Source organism: Vipera ursinii (assembly GCF_947247035.1).
Source record: "Vipera ursinii genome assembly, chromosome: 6".
Classification (NCBI taxonomy): Eukaryota; Metazoa; Chordata; class Lepidosauria; order Squamata; family Viperidae; genus Vipera; species Vipera ursinii.
In genome coordinates this window covers 84564992-84588320 of record NC_139515.1, presented here as the reverse complement: position 1 = coordinate 84588320, position 23329 = coordinate 84564992, and the positions used below count along the sequence as shown (strand labels likewise).

General features: G+C 46.5%; 1 protein-coding gene across 1 annotated transcript in view; it reads left to right on the top strand.

Annotated features, from left to right (window-relative positions):
- The window catches only part of GATA3 (GATA binding protein 3), a gene marked incomplete at its 5' end in the record, with an annotated part of 82991 nt that overhangs the window by 39162 nt on the left and 20500 nt on the right, over positions 1–23329 (top strand). The gene's annotated exons all lie outside the window — the stretch shown is intronic.

Genomic DNA, 23329 nt, shown 5'->3' with positions numbered 1-23329 from the left:
TTCACGTTGTTTATGATCATGATTATCACTCTTACTTGTATGTACACTGAGAGCTTATGCACCAGAGAAAAATTCCTTGTGCGGCCAATAAAGAATTATTGTATTCTATTCTATTCTATTCTATTCTATTCTATTCCTATTCTATTCTATTCTATTCTGTTCTGTTCTGTTCTGTTCTGTTCTGTTCTGTTCTGTCTATTCTATTCTATTCTATTCTATTCTATTCTATTCTATTCTATTCTATTCTATTCTATTCTATTCTATTCTATTCTATTCTATTCTATTTCCTATATCCTATATCCTATATCCTATATCCTATATCCTATATCCTATATCCTATATCCTATATCCTATCCTATCCTATCCTATCCTATCCTATCCTATCCTATCCTATCCTATCCTATCCTATTCTATTTCCTATTTCCTATTATTTCCTCTATTCTATTCTATTCTATTCTATTCTATTCTATTCTATTCTATTCTATTCTATTCTATTCTATTCTATTCTATTCTATTCTATTCCATTCCATTCCATTCCATTCCATTCCATTCCATTCCATTCCATTCCATTCCATTCCATTCCATTCCATTCCATTCCATTCCATTCCATTCTATTCTATTCTATTCTATTCTATTCTATTCTATTCTATTCTATTCTATTCTATTCTATTCTATTCTATTCTATTCTATTCCATTCCATTCCATTCCATTCCATTCCATTCCGGTTTTATGGCCAGACATGGACCCTGCAAAGTGACTTTGCTCATATCATCCAGAGTGAAGGAACCCTTCCAGAATCCAACTGTTGCTTCAGATGTTTATAGCATTTTAAATGTTTTCCAGATCAGTCTATTGTAGGGTGATTAAATCAAAGAGGAAACTCATATACTTTGGGCAAGGGATTCAGAAGGATGTGGTGTAGAAAAAAAATAAATAAAACCCAGTTAGGCTTGCAAGCTTAAGGCAAGGAGTAGAAGATGACATCAGATGAGGATGGGTGGGATCAAAGAGATGCTAGGATTGTCCTTGGAAAAGCTTTGAGATAGTTCTTGCAACAAGTGGAAAAGTAGAACATTTCTTCGGGCCGTCTCCAGGAATAAAAATAAGACTTGCCAATTAGCTAATTTGAAAGGTGCTGGATTAGTCTTGTAAAATGAATGCTTAGGAAGCTAGCACTCCGTCCTTATTTGCATTCCTTCCATCACAGATGGGCCAAAGAATGTTTGCTAAAAGTGTCTCTCTTAAGAAGTGCTTTTTCCAGTTGCTTTCTAAGTCTAATACATCCCACAAGGACACGGTTTTAAAAAAAAAAAGAGGTAGAATCCGCAGGTGTCCTGTCCTTTCCTTGTTACCTTTCAGGACCACCATCTTGTGGCCTAGTTTTTCCCTTCTTCAGTGCTGTTGATTTATTTTATTTATTTTAATTCCATTTATATCCCGCCCTTCTCCGAAGACTCAGGGCGGCTTACAAGCTTAGCAGTAGCCTTCATTCTATGTATATGCCTGCTTATTAGGGCTTTCACACACACACACACCCAAGCGGCATTATTACAAAGTCAGCTTATTGCCCCCAACAATCTGGGTCCTCATTTTACCTACCTCGGAAGGATGGAAGGCTGAGTCAACCTTGAGCCTGGTGGGACTCGAACCTGCACTAATTGCAGGCAGCTGGTGTTACTGAAGGAGGCATTAGCCCACTGCTCCACCAAGGATGGGAGGGGGGAATACCCATAAGTTGGAGGAATTCGAAGGAAGGCTAAACTGGTGCAGTCAAGGACTTCCCGTGGGTTCTTAAGGAAGGACTGGAGAATTTGGAAGCAATCTCTACCATCTTTCGTTCTGCAGTAGTTTTAGATCTCGCATTGCACAGCCTTCCAAACAGCACATTTGGGATGCTTGTAACCTATTGCTTAATCAATGGCACTATTGGGGCCACACTGTGTGGTCAAATATTCCAGGCATCATGACATGGAAAGGTTCCAGGTTCAATAGGCAGTCTTCCTCCTCCTCCTCCTCCTCCTCCTCCTCCTCCTCCTCCTCCCTCTTTTTCCTACTCTTCCTCCACATGCCAAATTGAAAACCTTGTGTTTACTTTTTTGTTAAAAAAAGATCTCATCAAATTGTAGAATCTCCTCCTCCTCCTCCTCCTCCTCCTCCTCCTCCTCCTCTTCCTCCTCCTCCTCCTCCTCTTCTTCTTCTTCTTCTTCTTCTTCTTCTTCTTCTTCTTCTTCTTCTTCTTCTTCTTCTTCTTCTCTTCTTCTTCTTCTTCTTCTCCTCCTCCTCCTCCTCCTCCTCCTCCTCTTCTTCTTCTTCTTCTTCTTCTTCTTCTTCTTCTTCTTCTTCTTCTTCTTCTTCTTCTTCTTCTTCTCCTTCTCCTCCTCCTCCTCCTCCTCCTCCTCCTCCTCCTCCTCCTCCTCCTCCTCCTCCTCCTTCTTCTTCTTCTTCTTCTTCTTCTTCTTCTTCTTCTTCTTCTTCTTCTTCTTCTTCTTCTTCTTCTTCTTCTTCTTCTTCTTCTTCTTCTTCTTCTTCTTCTTCTTCTTCTCCTTCTCCTCCTCCTCCTCCTCCTCCTCCTCCTCCTCCTCCTCCTCCTCCTCCTCCCAAATTGAATCACTTGTGTTTAATTTTTTGTTAAAAAACCCCAACAACCTCTCAAACTGTAGAATCAATCTGGATGCACCAATTTGATGCCCCAAATCAAATAAGAAAATATTTAGTTAGCCCCATTGAAATTCTGACTTGAATATTTGCCTGTTCAACTTGACTGGAGGTGACTGTTGTTGGTCCATCAGCACACCAAAAACAGTTAACAAAAAGAGAGGAAGGAAGGGTGCAGCTCTGGAAGAAGCATAGAAGTTTGTCCTTGGAAGCAAATAGCAATTGAAGGCAGGAAAAGAGACACCTATTTGGAAGAAGACTGTCCAGCGTTATTTTCCTCCTTGGAAACGGTTTTAGAATCGTTTCCATGACGGAACTCATACTGGAAACACTTAGAAGAAGAAAATGCATATTTCCTCCCCCCCCCTCTTTTCAAGGGCAAATCCCAATTAAAAGTCTGGCTGCTGTTTAAGGCTCCATTTGGTGGAGAGAGAGTTTGTGTAACAGGTTTCCTAAATCTTCTAACGCAAGATGTGGCAACAATAGCAACATGAAATACCTTTAAAGCAGGGAAGAAAAAGGCAGTAACAATGGATTATACCCGAGGGCTGATGATGTTACCTAGCTGGGTCATGAAATGTCTGCAAGAAAAGCACCAAGCTCAGAGAGCACCAAGGACCCCTCATTTCAACCCTGAGCTACAAATATTCTCTTTTATTGGGAGTGGCTTTCCCTGTATATTTCTATGTAAACATAAGTCAAACCTCACTCCCTTCTAACACTGATGATGTTACCTAGCTGGGTCATGAAATGTCTGCAAAAAAGCACCAAGCTCAGAGAGCACTGTCCCCTCTCCTCCTCTTCCTTCCTTTCCTCATTCCCTCCTTCCCTGTCCTCCTCTTCACTCCCTTCTAACACGTCTGCAAGAAAATCACCAAGCTCAGAGAGTGCTAAGGATTCCTCATTTCAATCCTGAGCTACAAATATTCTCTTTTATTGGGAGTGGCTTTCCCTGTATACTTCTAGGTAAACAGAAAGCAAACCTCACTTCCTTCTAACACTGATGATGTTACCTAGTTGGGTCACGAAACGTCTGCAGGAAAACCACCAAGCTCAGAGACCGCCAAGGACCCCTCATTTCAACCCTGAGCTACAAATATTCTCTTCTGTTGTTTAATATTTCTTCCATGTTCCCAGAATGTCAATCTGATGGTGTGTTTTAGATGCCCCCGGGGGGGGGGGGGAAATCAGATTGTCGATTCCCTTTTTAAGGAATGCAAGTAAATGTTGTTGCACGGAGAAATCTCTTTGGGGAAGATATTTAGAAGAGGGTGTCCTTCAAAAGCTGATGGATAAGGAGAAGAAAGAAGTCAAGATTCCAATGTTCAAATCTTGGGGTTGACACCAGGTCATCCAGGAGATTGTGTCTTACTTTTTGTGTTTTGTTTTGTTTTCCTGAAGGACTTTTGACAAATCGAGCAGCGTTTTCCAACTCTCAGTCGTTTAATAATAGCGACAAGGAAAATCTCGGTTCTTTCACCCTTCCAGTTCAGGCTGTTGAATAAAAGAAAGCCCCAGGGGGAAATATGAGCAGAATTGGGTGTGCGCTCTGCTGCCAACAGTGAAAACAATTTTCCAGGCTAAGGATATGCTAAGAACGCAATTTTGCATTCATTTTCAGGAAGGGCTGTTCTGATAGAACCATCTCTTCCTAGCACCTATCAAAGTAACCTACTGAAGAGAAGGATTAAGGTGTGTGTGGGGGGGACACATGATAACCGTCTTCCAGTACTTGAGGGCTTTCACAGAGAAGGGTGGGTCAACCCAGGGCAAGGAGTAATGGGGTGGAAGCTCATTAAAGAGAGAACCAACCCAGAACTAAGGAGAAATTTCCTGACAGTGAGAACAATTATTTATTTATTATTTATTATTTATTAATTTAATTTGTATACCGCCCTTCTCCCGAAGGACTCAGGGCGGTGAACAGGGCAATACATAATAAAAACAAGATTATTAAAAAGTAATTAAACAGCAATGCCCGTAATAAATTAGTACAGATTAAAAGTTAAGACCAATTTATAAAACCCAACTCCATCCCATCAGGCCAGGCCGGCTTGTTCAAAAAGGTGGGTTTTAAGATCGCGTCGGAAGGAGCGGAGATCGGGCGCCATCCGGAGCTCGACCGGAAGATGGTTCCATAAATCTGGCGCACCCACAGAGAACGGCCTCCCCCTGGGGGCCACCAGTCGGCATTCTTTGACCGGAGACACCCTGAGGAGGCCCTCTCTATGGGAGCGTACTGGGCGGAGGGAAGTTGATGCCGGCCGCAGGTGCTCCCCAAGGTATTCCGGACCCATGCCATGGAACAGCTTGCCTCATGGAGTTGTGAGTGCTCCATCACTGGAAGTTTTCAAAAATAGACCGGGCAACTCTTTGACCGGAATGGTATAAGGTCTTCTGCCTTGAGCAGGAGGTTGGACTAGAAGACCTCTAAGGTCCCTTCCACCCTATGATTCTATGCTCTATGCATCTGGAGTATAGCACGGCCAGTTGCATTTAGTTTTGGATTACATCAATAAGTCACATGTAGTCACTGTTCTAGTTTACTCCTCTTGGGCTAGACCAGGGGTCTTCAAACTTGGCCCTTTTATGACTTTTGGACTTCAATTCCCAGAATTCCTCATCCGGGCACACTGGCTGAGGAATTCTGGGAGTTGAAGTCCACAAGTCATAAAAGAGCCAAGTTTGAAGACCCCTGGGCTAGAGTCTAGTTTTGGGCGCCATACTAAGAGTAGGCTTCAAAAAAATTGGGAGTAGGCTTCAAAAAAATTTCACTGAAGATGATCAGAGGATAAGAAACTATGTCCTATGAAGAGAGATCAAAGCACCTGGATTGATTAGCCCTGAGAGGATAAAGGAGGAATATAGTAGAACAGAATGACAAAGTTGGAAGGGACCCTGGAGGTCATCTAGTCCAACCCCCCGCTCAGGCAGGAAACCCTCTACCATTTCAGACAAATGGTTGTCCAGTCTCTTCTTAAAAACCTCCAGCGTTGGAGCACCCACAACTTCTGGAGGCAAGAAGTTGCTCTTTCCACCAAGTGGAGAAATATACGTGAAACTACAACGTAGGTAAAAGAGTTATCCTGCCTCTTAGTTGCCTGTTGACTGGAAAGAGCTACTAGTTGTAGACCAGTCTTCTCTCTTACGTTGTCGAGAAGGAGGGATGTGGCAGCCGAGGTGGAGAAAGGGGACAGAATTGGTTTGAGTCGTTCCTGGCAGAATTTTGGCTGAGGTCAAAGGTAGCACTATATAGATAGTCCTTGACTTACGACCACATTTCCGTTGCTAAGCGAGACTGAGTTTTGCCTCGTTTTACCAGCTTTCTTGCCACGGTTGTTAAGGGAATCACTGCAGCTGTTAAGTTAGTAACACCGTTGTTCAGTGAATCTGGCGTCCCCCATTGACTTTCCCTGACAGCAAGTCATAAAAGGGGATCACATGATCCCGGGTCCCTACAATGGTCATAAATGTGAGCCAGTTGCAAGCATCTGAATTTTTAACCACGTGACCCTGGTGATGCTACAGTGGTTGTAAGGGTGAAAAACAGTCATTTTTCCCCCCACTGCCATTGTAACCTGGGTCACTAAATGGATATTTGTCAGTCGAGGGCCCATTGTAGGACTTTCAGTTGGTCCGTGATCTGCTGATGACATTATTTTCTTTGTTCTGCACTTTGATTTTGCTGCCAATACACTTTTTCTTTGACACATATTCCCGTCTACTGAGAAAACAAATGAAGGTGCCTGTTTTGGCTAGTGATGGTAAAGGAATCAGGAAGAATTTCAACAGTCCTGTTCTGCTGGTTTTTTTTTCCTACCTAGCTTACAGAACCACCTGCCTCCAGAAGTTGTGGGTGCTCCAACACCGGAGGTTTTTAAGAAGAGAGTGGACAACCATTTGTCTGAAATGGTATAGGGCAGGGGTGGGCCACCTTGGCTCTTTTATGACTCGTGGACTTCAACTCCCAGAATTCCTGAGCCAGCATGAGGAAACTATGGCCCCCTCATGACTCGTGGACTTCAACTCCCAGAATTCCTGAGCCAGCCATGCTGAGGGGAAAGGGAGAGGTTTCCAAGCTGAGCCATGCTGGCTCAGGAATTCTGGGAGTTGAAGTTCACGAGTCATGAAGGGGCCATAGTTCCCCCATGCTGGCTCAGGAATTCTGGGAGTTGAAATCCACGAGTCATGAAGGGGCCATAGTTCCCTCATGCTGGCTCAGGAATTCTGGGAGCTGAAGTCCACAAGTCACAAAAGAGCCAAGGTTGCCTACTCCTGGCCTAGGCCTAGGCCACTTTATGACTCGTGGACTTCAAGTCCCAGAATTCCTGAGCCAGCCATGCTGAGGGGAAGGGGAGAGGTTTCCAAGCTGAGCCATGCTGGCTCAGGAATTCTGGGAGTTGAAGTTCACGAGTCATGAAGGGGCCATAGTTCCCCCATGCTGGCTCAGGAATTTTGAGAATTGAAATCCACAAGTCATGAAGGGGCCATAGTTCCCCCATGCTGGCTCAGGAATTCTGGGAGTTGAAGTCCATGAGTCATGAAGGGGCCATAGTTCCCCCATGCTGGCACAGGAATTCTGGGAGTTGAAGCCCACGAGTCATAAAAAAGCCAAGGTTGCTTACGCCTGGATAGGGTTTCCTGCCTGAGTGGAGGGTTGGACTAGAAGACCTCCAAGGTCCCTTTCAACTCTGTTATTCTGTTTCTACTATATTCCTCCTTTATCTTTTCAGAGCTAATCAATCTGGGTGCTTTGATCTCTCTTCATATGACATAGTTTCTTACCCTCTGATCATCCTCAATGAAATTATTTGAAGCAGTCCCAATACTGTATTTTTGAAGCCTACTCTGTGGTGCCCGAAACCGAGCTAGTGTCTTGGCCAGGTAGAATAAACTAGAACAATGACTACATGTGATTTATTGATGTAATCCAAAACTACATTTTGTAACCACGCATCACACTGTTTCATATTCCTAGGTCCTGTGTGTTTAGTTTCTGTTTCCTAACTAAAGGACCTTATACTGTACTTGTCTCAGTTTGATCTAGTTCTTCAGCCCATTTCTGTAACTAAGATGATTTTTATTTTTATTTATGCCAAACATTAAGAATCCTACCCAGTTTGGGGTCATTTGCAAACTTGGTAAGCTTTCTACGGATAATCTCTCCTATCCACCTTTTCTTCTAAGTCATTAATAAAAACTTGGATTGTTAATCTCTTTTCCTTAATTGATTATCTTTCTGACTTCTAACGGATAAATTGAGATCTTTTGTTTTAAACAAAGAACTTGTCAATTACCGTCTTTTTCTTTAGACTTTACCTGCTCCCTCAAACAGTGAATAAAAAAAAAATTCAGAAAACTGACATTGTTTTCTGTTTAAAAATATCAAATTTGCAATTATTTTCCAGTCATTAATACAACCTTATAACCAAAATGATAAAATACAAGGAAAATTAAGAACCAAGAAAGAAAGATTAAATAGATCCATAGATGGAATAAAAGGCTATAGCTAAAATTTTCAAGATAAGTAAAAATTTTAAAGTAAGAGTAAACAGAAATAAAATATTAATATTTTTAGTACTGTAAAACGTGCTTAAATCTAAATTAAGGACCTAATAAAATATTAATAAGTTAAGAAAAAATATAAATCAATCAACGTCTAACTGATTTTAAGAAAAACAGATGAATTTCTACAGGATCAATCTGTCATGGTTTCTTTGCTTTGACACAAATCAGATTTGTTTTGTTAATAGAAAGAAATTAGCTGAAAGAAAAATGAGCTGAGAGGGGTAACCTCAAGAGAATTATTCACTGTTTAAAAAAAAAGATCATACTTCCTTTTTCATTTCTTAGAAATATATGAACACTCTCAAAATTAATCTAAGAAAGAAGGTCTATCATTTGAAGCTCCATTAGCTGAAACTGGCTCTTGATGGACCATGAAAGATTTGGTGGAACAAATGAACTTGTGTGTGTGTGTTTACTTATGAGCAAACACGAATAGGACCGAGCTGGACAGAGCTTTACAAAGCCTTAGTAAGACCACACTTGGAACACTGCATCCAGTTTTGGTCCCAACAATATGAAAACATGTTGAGATTCTGGAAAGAGTGCAGAGAAGAGCAACAAAGATGATTAATGGACTGGAAGCTAAAACATAGGAAGAACGGTTGTAGAAATTGGGTATGTCTAGTTTAATGAAAGGGACAAGGTGGCTCAGTGGGTTAGGACACTGAGCTTGTCGATCAGAAGGTCGGCAGTTTGGCGGGTCGAATCCCGAGTGCCGCGTAACAGAGTGAGCGCCTGTTACTCGTCCCAGCTTCTGCCAACCTAGCAGTTCGAAAGCACGTAAAAATGCAAGTAGAAAAATAGGGACCACTACAGTGGGAAGGTAACAGCATTCCGTGCGCCTTTGGTGTCTAGTCACGCCGGCCACATGACCACGGAGATGTCCTCGGGCAAGCACTGGCTCTTCGGCTTTGAAACGGAGATGAGCACCGGCCCCTAGAGTTGGAAACGACTAGCACGCATGTGTGGGGGAAACTTTACCGTTTTAGTTTAATGAAATGAAAGACTAGGGGTGACATGATAGCAGTGTTCCAATATCTCAGGGGTTGCCCCAAAGGAGAGGGAGTCAAGCTATTCTCCAAAGCACCTGAAGGCAGGACAAGAAGCAATGGATGGAAACTCATCAAGGAGAGAAGCAACCTAGAACTAAGGAGGCATTTTCTAATGGTCAGAACAATCAACTAGGCTTTTAAGAAAAGACTGGACAGCCATTTGTCTGAAATGTATTGGGTCTCCTGCCCGAGCAGCGGGTTAGACTAGAGGACCTCCAGGGCCCCTTCCAAGTCTATGTAGATGTGTTCTATGTGTGGAAAAGTTCCAGTTGACTAAAAAAGGGATTTTACAAAACTGGCAGGCAATGCAAGAAGCCAGTAAAATTACCCACGGTATGGAAGATGTGTTGGGATCGTCTATTGAAGCTCAGTGCAGTGCAATTCAGAATTAATAATATTTACCACTGTTTCTGTGGAGAAAGGTTTTTCCATGGACCGGGAGTGGGGTGGGGTATGGCGGCCTAGTTTTGCTTGCTGCCTGCATTTCGCACACACCCAGATGTGACTTCGCTCTTTTGCGGAGGCCGGCTTCTGGCGCACTGCGGACTGTTTACGTCCTGGTGATTGGGGAACCCCTGCCCTATACTAACGCGATCCTCAATTATAAAAGAACAAAATTAAAAGTCGTTGACCCCTGTTAGTTCTCTCAGTCCGGTTTTACGTGATCGGAATCTCGATCTACCAAACAGTAAGTCAAAACTGATGGTTGTGGGGATGTGTTTCCATAAGGAAAAGGTTAGAAGGTGGAAACTGGATTCCCTCCCCCTTTTTTTTCCGCCCGACTTCGGTGTTTCTCCACCTGGGCAGCTTGAAGATGTGTGTGGACTTCAACTCCCAGAATTCCCCAGCCAAGAGGAATTCTGGGAGTTGAACTCTAGACATGTTGGCTGGGGAATTCCGGCGGTTGATGTCCACATATGTTCAGGTTACCCAAGTGGAAAAAACACTCCCCTAGCTAACGTGGAATTACATGGGGATACAGTTGGAGAATATTGCATACACCCCGGGGAATCATTCTTATTTTAATGGCTGCATTTTAAGATTGGTGATTTTCCAGTGTTCCCTTCTGGTGGGGTCTTTCTTTGCCTCGTTTCAGATGTCCCAAAGGTGCTTTTTTCAGGAGGCAACTGGGCTGTCTTGTTTTTTTTCTTTGAAGATGTTTCGCTTCTCATCCGAGAAGCTTCTTCAGCTCTGACTGGATGGTGGGGAATGGAAGGATCTAGTCAGAGCTGAAGAAGCTTCTCGGATGAGAAGCGAAACACCTTTAAAGAAAAAAATAAAAACCCAAGAAACTTCAGTTTGCCTCCTGAAAAAAAACAACAAAACACCTTTTGGATGACCTGGATGACTGAGAATCTCCACAGACACTTGTTTCAGATGGTTTCCATCGAGTTAGAAGCTCGTCCGCGAAGGATGAAGAATTAAACATCCGCATTTCCCAGAATACGCCGAAGTTATTTTTGAGTTTTAATGTGACATAGGATTAGATTAGCCAATTCGTTTGGAGTCGTTTTCTTTTTTCAAAGAAAAAAAACCAGTTACTAGCATGTTGTTGTTAGTTGCGAAGTCGTGTCCGACCCATCGTGACGCTATGGACAACGTTCCTCCAGGCCTTCCTGTCCTCTACCATCTTCTGGAGTCCCTTTAAGCTCACGCCTCCTGCTTCAGTGACTCCATCCAGCCACCTCATTCTCTGTCGTCCCCTTCTTCTCTTGCCCTCCACCTTTCCCAGCATTAGGCTCTTCTCCAGTGAGTCCTTCCTTCTCATTAGGTGGCCAAAGTATTTGAGTTTCAGCTTCAGGATCTGGCCTTCTAAAGAGCAGTCAGGGTTGATCTCCTCTAGGACTGACCGGTTTCATCGCCTTGAAGTCCGAGGGACTCGCAAGAGTCTTCTCCAGCACCAGAGTTCAAAGGCCTCAATTCTTTTGCGCTCAGCCAGTTACTAGCATATGCATTTGCAAAAAACACACACCAAACAAACCATTTTGCCTTGTCTCTTCCTAAATGTGTTTAAAAAACCCTATCCCCACCCCCGCCCCCTGGAAGATACTTTCTATTGGCATAAATTGACTGCAGGCATTTTTGTGCACCAATTGGTCTGCAATGCAAATATAAAACTGACATTAGAATGTATACATTTTTCTGCATTTATTAGCAACGTCAACATGTGGCACGAATAAGGGCTGTTTAATCTTGCATGTGAAGACTGCCTAGGTTTTATTGGTCCTGCCTTTCACATCTGCTGCTGAAGTTTGCAAAGTTCAAGTTATTTATATTAATTAGTATGCAGGAAAGATAAGGCCTTGCACAAAACTCTGGTTTGTTCTAGTTGTTTTAGGTTATTGTTTTTTGGGTTTTTTCTTTCTTTTTCAAGTTGTCTTTTGAGCAGAAGTGGAAGAGGGAGGAGGCCTCCCTCAGGATGAAATGCTCTGTGGGAAAGACACACTTTTAAATCTATAAATAAGTGAAAATACATTTTTTTTAAAAATCTGTAAATACGTTAAAAATACACTTTTTAATCTGTAAATAATCTACCTTTATAGCAGGTAGATTGATCTGTGGAAAACAGAGATGGCTGGGTTGATTGAAATGAAAGACTGGGTACGGTACAGATAGTCCTTGACTTACGACCGCAGTTGAGCCCCAAATTTTGGTTGTTAAGCGAGACAGTTGTTAGGTGAGCTTTGCCCCGTTTTACCACCTTTTGGCCCCATTTTTTAAGTGAGTCGCTGCCATTCTTAAGCTAGACACACGGTCGTTAAGCAAATCTGGCTTCCCCATTGAGTTTGCTGGTCTGAATGTCCCAGAAGGGGATCCCGTGACCCCGGGACACGGCGACCGTCATAAGTGTGAGTCAGTTGCCAAGAGCCTGAATTTTGATCAAGTGACCCTGGGGATGCTGCAACGGTGGTAAGTGTGAAAAATGGACAAATGTCACTTTTTTTCGGTGTTATAACAAGCTGCTTCTAAAATAATCCCTCTAACTGGAATATGTATTCGTGGTAGGAAAAAACTGGTGTCTGATCTTCGGTCTGTGGTCACAACTGTTCTCCTTCTTACCGTTGTTTCGTTTTAAGCTAAAAATGGTCTCACTGTCATAATAAGATGTTGCACCGTCAAAAGCTACCCAGATAGGAAAATGGTGAGATTCATTTGAAGCACATCCCTAGCAGTAATAACACAACGCCATCCTTGCTGCGTTCATTCTGTGTCCGCCTTGCTGTAAAGAAACCTATTAGAGGATGAGAAGAGAGAGAGAGAGAGAGAGAGAGAGAGAGAGAGAGAGAGAGAGAGAGAGAGAGAGAGAGAGAAAGAGAGAGAGAGAGAGAGAGAACAAACAAGCACCTTTTTATCTGAAGGAACTTCTCATCTGAATTTCAACAGGAACAAGAGAAAATAATGACATTATATAAATGCACATAACTCATTTCAGGAACAGTGCAAAAGCTTAGCGTGTTAGAAAGTTCGTGCCGCCTTATTACGACTGTCCCATGGTTTAATTCACCGAGGGGTTAATTATAGCCTTCTCTCAGCTCAAGGGCAGTGGATTAGGGAAGTCTCCCCAGATCAAGGGAGAAAGATGCTGCCTTCCTTGAGAACAAGTACCAGTGGGGTCTCAAGAAAAGGAAGGAGAAGTAGACGATACCAAAATAGATGTTGAGACTCTAGAAAGAGTGCAGAGAAGAGCAACAAAGATGATTAAGGGAGTGGAGGCTGAAACATACACGAAGAACGGTTGCAGGAAATGCATCGTGCCTGGTTTAATGAAAAGAAGGACTTAGGGTTGACATGATAGCAATGTTCCAAAAGTTGAGGGGCTGTCACAGAGAAGAGAGGGGTCAATCTATTCTCCAAAGCGCCTGAAGGAAGAACAAAAAGCAACAGATGGAAACTAATCAAAGACAGAAGCAACCTAGAACTAAGGAGAAAAGTCCTGACAGTGAGAACAATTAACCAGTGGAACGGCGTGCCACCAGAAGTTGTGGGTGCTCCATCACTGGAGGCTTTTAAGAAGACATTGGACAACCATTTGTCTGAAACGGCACAGGCTTTCCTGCCTGAGTAGGGGGTTGGACTAGAAGATCTCCAAGGTCCCTTCCAACTTTTGTTATTCTGGGTGCTAAATTTTTCATCTGGGAAAAATAAGCAAAGGTCCAGGATCTGTTGTTAAATCTAATTGCTCTTCAACCCTCTTTGAGTTGGTAGCAAATTTTCCTGGCATGATGCTTGCTGTCCCCATTGCCATCCCTTTTCCTGTCTCGGCTGACAGTCATTGCAGACATCCAATAGATAGCAAAGTTGAGCAGATCTGACACACTTTGAGGCTACCCACAAATGGTGTCAAATGAAAAGGGGAAAAGTACCTTGACAGTAGCATTTGTAAGGTTAGTGTACGCTTGTTTTGTAGGTTGAGGAAGATATGAAAGCAGAAAGTGTGGTTGCCGAAACATATTTAGGTCATATTTAGATACAGATGGAGGAAGGATTCAAATATGAGTTCAGATATAATCTGAAGGATACCTAGATTGGTAACGTACATATGAAATGGAGCCTGGATTTATGATTGATCACAGGCGGTCCTCGACTTACGGCTACAATTGAGCCCAAAATTTTGTAGCCAAGTGAGACATTTGTTACATGAGCCCCGTTTTGCGACCTTTCTGTTGTGACTCAGGGCCAGCCTGTGGGTCCGACAGCCGGGTCCGATGTATCGGAGGACTCAGATGTGGGGGAGGAGGGAAACGAACCGGCTGATGATGATTTGGAGACTTTGCAGAGTCCTCAGCCGGGAACCTCTTCTCAGCTGTGTGAGCCCGAGAGTGCGGAGGATGATGACCCACAGCTGGCCCTGTTCAAGGACGCCCGACGCAGGAGGCAGACGAGCAGGGACAAACAAAGGAAGGCTATGGGACTCCTCGGGAGGAGGCACAGGGAGACCACGCCCTGAGCTCTCTATAAAAGAAGTGTTTGGGGAGGGGCTAGTTGCTGAAAGCAACTTTTTCGTTTGAGAAGTCAAGCTCTTGTATTTTTGTAACAGTGTAATTAAAACTTGGCAGAAGCCTTTTGATCTTGGACGCTTTCCAGACTCTTCCTTTGATTAGGGGTGCGAGAAGAGGGCTGGTTCAGAACAGTTTGCTTTCAGCCACCCACCCCTTAATACTACGATGGAGCAGCTTCTTGCCGAGAATGTCCAGCTCAACCAGCAACTCACCTTGCTGGCCACTCAGGTGGCACAACTGCAGGCTCAGGTACATGCTGCCCCCCCACCCAGGAGGAAATGTCAGATAGCTATGCCGGATAAATTCGCTGGTAATCCAGAACTGTTTCCTGCCTTCCTGGGACAATGCCAGCTTTATATCAGCGTGAGAGCAGCTGATTTCCCCACTGACCGAGATAAGGTGGGATTCGTGTTGAGCCTTCTGTCGGGAGATGCAGCTCGTTGGGGCACGCCTCTGTTGGCACAGCCTAGCCCTTTGTTGGATAACTTTGGGGGGTTTTGTGACCATATGCGCCTCATGTACGAGGACCCGATTAAGGCACAGACGGCCACCCGACGCCTGAAAGCTTTGAGGCAGGGTCAGCGCCCTCTACAGGCCTATATCAGCGATTTCCGGCTGCTTAGCCAGGATTCCGCCTGGAATGAGGCTGCGCTCGTGGATGCCTTTCAGGATGGCTTGTCAGAGGAGATGTTGGATGAGCTGGCCCACGTGGACATTCCCTCAGACCTGAATGGGCTGATCCATCTTTGTCTGCGGATCGATGCCCGGCTGCAGCAGCGTAAGAGTCGCCGTGCCACCCCACAGACCCCTGCCGCCCCTGTTGTGCGTGAGCCCCCGGTCCAGAGGGAGGAGCCAATGGAGCTGGGTGCCGCCAGGTCCCGTCTATCGGTGACGGAAATGGACAGACGACGATCGGAGGGGTTGTGTTTTTACTGTGGGGACCCTGGACATTTGGCTGCTTCTTGCCCGAAGAAGCGTCAGCGGGCGTCAGTGACCAAGCCTGCCCCGAGAAAGTCCCCTGCTTTGTTATCGGGAAACGGCCCGAGCCCGATCTAGACGGTGTGAAAGATCGGGCGACCCACAACATCCACACCGAGCGACGCCGTTCCGACGGTGCCTGTGAACCTCCACGGCATTTGATTTTGGAGGCACGTCTGATCCTCCCTGGCAAGTCAGAGGGGATTCCAGTCCATGCCTTAATTGACTCTGGGGCTACCACTAACTTTATGGATTCGGCCTTTGTGGCCAAATGGGCTGTTCCCCAGTGTCCAGTGGATCCGCCCATGCTTGTGGAGACCATCGATGGTCGAGTGCTCCTGTCCGGGCCTATCACGGCCGCCACGCAACCCGTGTGTATGGCCATCAGTACCCATGTGGAGGCCATTCAGTTCTACGTCACTTCGGATCTGCACTTCCCCGTGGTCTTGGGACTGGCGTGGCTCCGGGCGCATGATCCACAGATCTATTGGTCTCAGAACTTGGTCACCTTCCCAAGTTTGCAGTGCGTGGACCACACCCGCCATATCTGTGCCGGCCAGGTGGAGGGTTCCTCAGGGGTTTCCTTGCCTCCCGAACTGTCCGACTTTGCTGACGTGTTCAGCGAGTCAGAGGCGGACCAATTACCCCCGCACAGGCCCTACGACTGCTCCATTGACCTAGTCCCTGATGCGCCTCTCCCAGTGGGGCGTTTGTACTCCATGTCGGAGCCCGAGTTGGCTGCATTGCGGGACTTCCTGACGAAGAACTTGGCTCGTGGTTTCATCCGGCCCTCGTCCTCGCCAGTGTCTGCGCCCGTGCTCTTCGTCAAAAAGAAGTCGGGCGAGTTACGGCTTTGCTGTGACTACCGGAAACTCAACGCTATCACGGTGCGTAACCGCTACCCGCTGCCCCTCATCCCCGAGCTCTTGGACCGACTCCGGGAGGCTAAGATCTTCACGAAACTGGACCTGCGTGGAGCTTACAACCTTGTCAGGGTTCGGCCGGGTGATGAGTGGAAGACGGCGTTTGGTACTCGCTATGGACATTTCGAGTACACGGTGATGCCGTTTGGCCTGACCAACGCCCCCGCTGTGTTTCAGCATTTTATGAATGACGTCTTTCGGGATCTGTTGGACCAGTTTGTTGTGATTTACCTGGACGACATCCTGATTTACTCCCCGTCGCGTGAAGCGCATCATCAGCATCTCCGTCAGGTCCTGCAGCGCCTCCGGAATCATCGGCTGTTTGCCAAGTTGGAGAAGTGCCAGTTCTACCAGGTGACCATTGATTTCTTGGGTCACCGCATTTCTCCTGAGGGCATCGCCATGGAACCGAGTAAAGTTGAGTCGTTGCAGAGTTGGCAACCCCCGCGTCGCGTGAAGGATATTCAGCGACTTCTTGGATTTGCCAACTACTATCGGACATTCATCCCTGGCTTTGCTGCCTTGACAGCCCCCCTCACCCGGCTCCTGCAGAAGAAGACTCGGTTCCAGTGGAACGCCCCCGAACAACAGGCGTTCCAAGCTCTGAAGGACGCCTTCATGAAGGAGCCCATCTTGAAGCATCCTGACCCGCAACGGCCGTTTGTCGTGGAGGCGGACGCCTCCGACATTGCCATTGGGGCCGTGTTACTTCAGGCAGCGACGCCCAACGGTACCCTTTTCCCTTGCGCGTATCACTCACGGAAATTGAATCCCTCGGAGCGCAACTATACCATCTGGGAGAAGGAGCTGCTGGCCATCAAGGCGGCGTTCGAGGCTTGGAGGCATCATCTGGAGGGGGCGCGGCATCAAATCGAGGTCCGGACGGACCACAAGAATCTGGAAAGCCTGCAGACCGCTCGGAATTTGAACCAACGCCAGATCCGGTGGTCCCTCTTCTTTGCGAGGTTTGACTTCCGGGTGCGGTACATACCAAGCGGGCACAACCAGAGAGCGGATGCTCTGTCCAGGAAGCCCGAGTACACCCGAGTGGAAGACAAGCTTCCGCCCAGGACCGTGATCCCCGTCGAGTCTTTTGCTGCGGTGCGGGAGCCGGTGGATATACGGGCTCGGATCCGGGAGGCGCAGCAGCAGGAGGCGTGGGTGGCTCAGCGGAAGGAAGAGGTGGGGCCAGATTCGCCTTGGTCGGTCACGGATGGACTCCTGTATTATCGTGACCGGCTCTATGTTCCAGGAGGGCCACTCAGGGGACTCGTCCTCAGCCAATGTCATGATAACCCGGCTGCGGGGCATTTTGGCCTGTTCAAGACTCTGAACCTGGTCTCCCGTACATTCTGGTGGCCCCGAGTCCGACACGATGTCCAGTCTTATGTCACCTCCTGCGTCCCATGCAGGCAGGCCAAGTCAGCGACAGGGGCCCCGCCTGGTTTACTGCAGCCTTTGCCAACGCCCAAGAGACCCTGGGGGGCTGTGTCCATGGACTTTCTGACGGATCTACCCCCATCCTCCGGCTTCACGACAGTGTTTGTGGTGGTGGACATGTTGACCAAGATGGCGCACTTCATCCCCTGTCGCGGCTTACCGTCAGCTCGCGCCACTAGTCGCATGTTCATCCAACAGGTGTTCCGGCTGCACGGCCTTCCCGATAGAGTCGTCTCCGATAGGGGGGCCCAGTTTACAGCCCGCTTCTGGCAGGAGTTGATGCGGGCGTTGGACATTAAGGTTTGCCTCTCGTCCGCGCATCATCCTCAGACCGACGGGGGTACCGAGAAGGTCATCGGCATTTTGGAGCAGTATCTGCGCTGCTACGTTAACCTGCAGCAGGACAATTGGGTGGACTATTTGGCCATAGCCGAGTTTGCCTTTAACAACTCGCAGCACACCTCCACGCAGATGACACCGTTCTTGGCCAATGTGGGTTATCACCCTCGGTTTTTCCCCCTTTCTCCCGTGGACTCACCGGAGCCGGCAGCGAACGAATTCATGGCGGAGTTACAGGCGATCCATCGGTTGGTGCGACGGCAGCTGGAGAAGGCCAAGGCCGACTACAAGAGGTTCGCCGATCGGTCGAGAAGGGATACGCCTCCATTATCGGTGGGGGATCGGGTCTGGCTGTCCACCAGGAACCTACCATCCACTCGGCCGGCGAGGAAGCTGGACCACCGTTACCTTGGACCGTTCCCAGTCGAGGCCGTCATCAACCCGGTCGCCTATCGTTTAACTCTGCCACGTTCCCTGCGCGTGCACCCCGTCTTCCATCGGTCCTTGTTGGTCCCCGAACAACCGGCTTGTCCACTTCGCCAAGCGGAACCTCCCCCATCAGGACCTCGTGATGGCGACAGCACCCCCGAGTACGAGGTCGCCAGCATCAGGGATTCCCGCTGGCTGAAAGGTCGCTTCCAGTACCTGATCGAGTGGAAAGGGTACGGGCCGGAGGACTTCACATGGGAAGACGCGACCGCCGTTCATGCCCCTGCGTTGGTGACTGCTTTTCACGAACAGTTCCCATCCCGACCGCATCCGGATCGGCAGACCCGGGGGAAGGGCCCTGCGGTGCGGGATAGTGTTGTGACTCAGGGCCAGCCTGTGGGTCCGACAGCCGGGTCCGATGTATCGGAGGACTCAGATGTGGGGGAGGAGGGAAACGAACCGGCTGATGATGATTTGGAGACTTTGCAGAGTCCTCAGCCGGGAACCTCTTCTCAGCTGTGTGAGCCCGAGAGTGCGGAGGATGATGACCCACAGCTGGCCCTGTTCAAGGACGCCCGACGCAGGAGGCAGACGAGCAGGGACAAACAAAGGAAGGCTATGGGACTCCTCGGGAGGAGGCACAGGGAGACCACGCCCTGAGCTCTCTATAAAAGAAGTGTTTGGGGAGGGGCTAGTTGCTGAAAGCAACTTTTTCGTTTGAGAAGTCAAGCTCTTGTATTTTTGTAACAGTGTAATTAAAACTTGGCAGAAGCCTTTTGATCTTGGACGCTTTCCAGACTCTTCCTTTGATTAGGGGTGCGAGAAGAGGGCTGGTTCAGAACACTTTCTTGCCCATAATTGTTAAAAGTGAATTGCTGCAGTTGTTAAGTTACTAACATGGTTGTTAAGTGAATCTTGGGCCGCTACCTTAAGCCCTAATAAGCAGGCATATACATAGAATGAAGGCTACTGCTAAGCTTGTAAGTCGCCCTGAGTCTTCGGAGAAGGGCGGGATATAAATGGAATTAAAAATAAAAATAAAATCTGGTTTTCCCGTTGATTTCGTTTGTCAGAAGGTAATCACATGACCCCGGGAGTCTGCAACCGTCATAAATACGCGCCAACTGTCTAAAATTTTGATCACGTGAACCCTGAGGATGCTGTAACGGTTGTAAGTGTGAAAAATACGGCCGTGTCACTTTTTTCGGCGATGTGCCTTCGCACGGTTCACTGAACGAACTGTCGTAAGTCGAGGACTACCTGTATTGTTGATGGTGGTTCCTAAAAAGTAACATCAAAGGCTATATCATTCCTGAATTATAGAGCTCCGTGGCTGTATGGTTTGTTCAGAAGGGGACTTTGAGTGTTGTGTTTGCCCTGGAAATCCTAATTTAAGAAGTTCTCAGGAAAGTTGTAACAGGTTCCAGAAAGGAAAAAAGAATAATATGAGCAGATTGGAATCTGAGCTAGCCTGAACGAACCTCAAAAAAGATAAATAAATCAGATTTGATGAAGAGCTACAGGGTTTCCTGCTTGAGCAGGAGGTTGGATTAGATCAGAGGCCCCCAACCTTTTGGGCACCAGGGACCGGTTCCGTGGAGAGAGGTTTTTCCACGGACTGAAGGGTGCGTGGTTTTGTGTGTTGCCTGCATCTCATGGATGGGGCTTTGCTTGTTTGTGTGGACCCATTGCTGCCATGCCGTGGCCCAGTTGAGCCTGGGGACTCCTGGACTAGAAGGCTTCTCGAGCAGAGGTCACCGACGTTTTCATGTTGGCGGCGCAGAGGGAAAGGGTTCAGCTGGAAAATTTGTGCACATGCGCAGAAATGGGGCCACGCTAGCGACCCTGTTTGTGAAGGCGTGCAGGCGCTAGCCACCGCCGCTATCCCTGCATGCATATGCAAATGGGCTGTGCAACCCGGGTGCACGCTAGCGGTCTCATTTGTGCACGCACACAGGCGCTAGCCCCACACGCATGCGCAAATGAGATGTGGAACTTGCGTGCACACTAGCGGCCTTATTAGTGCACGGGTGCAGGCGCTAGGCACCACTTCCAGCCCCCGTGCGCATGGGCAAATGGGCTGTGCAACCCATGTACACGCTAGCGGCCCAATTTGCGCAGGTATACAGGTGCTAACTGCCGGTGTTAGGCCAGCGCACATGCACAAATGTGTCTGCGAGCCTGCACACATGTGCATGCACTGGCTAGCCTGTCCTGCCCAGTGGCCAGCCAGTAGCCCACGGCCCAGTAGTGGATCACGGCCCATAGGTTGGGGACCCCTGCTTTATATTGATTCCGGATCAATAGCAGGAATGTCTACTTCTACAAGTGGGAAATATTTTTCATCTGAGAATGATTACCACAAAAGTCTGAGCAGACAACGTTCTGGCACGGATTAATTTTAATAGGTAAAATTTGTCTGGCTATGGCTATTTATTTGGACCTAATAGATTTTTCCCAGCTGGTGTTCTTATTTTAAAAAGGAAATATTAACAGATGTACGATACAGCGTTGTCTAAATATATGGAAAAAAAATAAAGCAATGAGTAGGAATTGAGCTTTTTCATGCTTAAAGAGCACGCACCTGGATCAAATGCCTAGAAACATGTAGTTTTAACCTTTGAAAAATTATCTAAATTAACAAGGGACACGGAGGGCCCACTGTCTTCCTTCCAGCCACACGTTGAACTTGGCTGCTGAAATAATATGCTTTCTGGATTCCTGCAGTGCAGGTAGTCCTCGACTTAACGACCACAATTGAGCCTCAATTGTTGCTAAGGGAGACATTTGTTAAGCGAGTTTTGTCTCATTTTACGACCTTCCTTTTTGCTGCTTTGGATAAATTTATGCTGACTAAACTTTTAGTCCCGACCCATATGTGCGTACGTGATTACGTAGTTCATTTTCACTGGTTGTGCCAAGTTGTCCGATTTTTGCTCTGATTTGTACATGCTTTTACATTTTTATCTGAACAGTTCAATGGAAAATATGAATAATACACCAATAAACCTTTCTATTAAGGGATTCTTGAGTTGCTCAGCAGAGATGAGTACGTTAGATTTATTACCCTACAGCTGCCTTCACAAAATGAAAGGTTTTAATCATTTATGGAGCTGCAGCATTTAATTGGCTGGATTAATTAATTCAAAGAATCTCTCAGTTGATTAAAAACTGTTCCTTCATAATGAAGCAACAGGTTCTCTTTGTTCGGCTGCATAATTTATACCTATCAACTGTTGTTTATTATTTTTACTGCTAAGGCAGTAGGTGTCGACTGGAAGAAGTTTAGATTATTTGAAGGTTGTAACAGAGATGAAAATCTCATTTGTCCAAAAATCAAAGCACCGATGAAAGGGTGAAACACCCCCCCACCCCCGTTGAACTGAAAATTAAGTTGGTTGTGGCTGATGCAAGTTTCTTTTGAAGCTGGCGGGTTTGTTGATTCTGAGAATGATCAAATCTTAATCTGAGCCAGTGCTTCATTCACTGGTAAATATATACCAGGGGTCTTCAAACCTGGCAACTTTAAGACTTGTGTGCTGAGGAATTCTGGGAGTTGAAGTCCACAAGTCTTAAAGTTGCCAAGTTTGAAGACCACTGATATATACAGCATTAACCTGATGAATGAACGCTAATCCATGGAGGAGGATACCCCCTTCTCTCTGCCATTGAATTCAATGGGACAAATTTCTGGGTAGTTTTTACGGTGAGTGAAATCAACTCCAGCGTTTCTCAACCAGTGTGACGTTTCTAGACACGCTTACTCGGAAACACATTCCACCTGTCAAAGAAAGAGAGAGGGGTACGTAGAACTGAGGAGAAATTTCCTGACAGTTCGAACAATTAATCAGCGGGACGACTTGCCTCCGGAAGTTGGTGGAGGTTTTAAAGAAGAGATTGGACAGCCGTTAGTCTGGAATAGTGGTATAAGGTCTCCTACTTGAGCGGTGTGTGTGTGTGTGTGTGTGTGTTGGGCTAGAAGACCTCCAAAGTCCTTTCCAAATCTGTTATTCTGTCAAGTCAAGGAGAGAGCCAGCCTGGAATTAAGGAGAAATTTCCTGACACTGATTAAAACATTTCATCAATAGAAAAACATAACTTCCAGAAGTTCTGGAAAACTCCCTTGCTGGACGTTTTTAAGAAGAGACTGGATAAACATTTGTCTGGAATGGTATAGGGCAGGGGTCCTCAAACCTGGCCCTTTGATGACTTGTGGACTTCAACTCCCAGAATTCCTCAGCCAGGCACGCCTGGCTGAGGAATTCTGGGAGTTGAAGTCCACAAGTCATCAAAGGGCCAAGTATGAAGACCCCCTGATATAGGGCCTCCTGATTGAACATGGGTTGGACTAGAAGACCTCCAAGGTCCCTTCATTGTGTTCTACATGGTGTCCTGATTTGAAGGCACCTGAGTCCTTCGGGAAAGGGCGGTATATAAATATAATAAAATAAATAAATAAATAAAGGGGAAAATGTATTTCAACACACTGTGGTGCACATCGTTAAACCGTCTCCAGCACTAGTGATCTCCTGGGATTCCCCTTTGAATCCTAATGGCCACCCAGTTCTTGTTCTTTCACTATTTTTGAGTTATGGTTTTAATTGTGTATTTGGGGAGAAGACAGCCATCTAGTTTTATTTCTGCACTTTTTTTTCCCTCCCCAGACGCCAGCGGTATACAGGTAGTCCTCGACGTACAGCCTTCCATTTAGGGACCATTCGATGGTTACAACGGCACCGCAAAAAGGGACTTACGAAACGTTTTTCACGTTTACAACATCCCCACATGGATCACATAGATCAAAATTCCCATGCTTGGCAACTGACTCCTGTTTATAACCGTTGCGGTGTCCCCCCCCCCCCGGTCACCCTTTTGCAACCTTTTGACAATCAAAGTCCACGGGGGAGGGGCAGATTCAATTAACGACCGTGTGACTCACTTGACA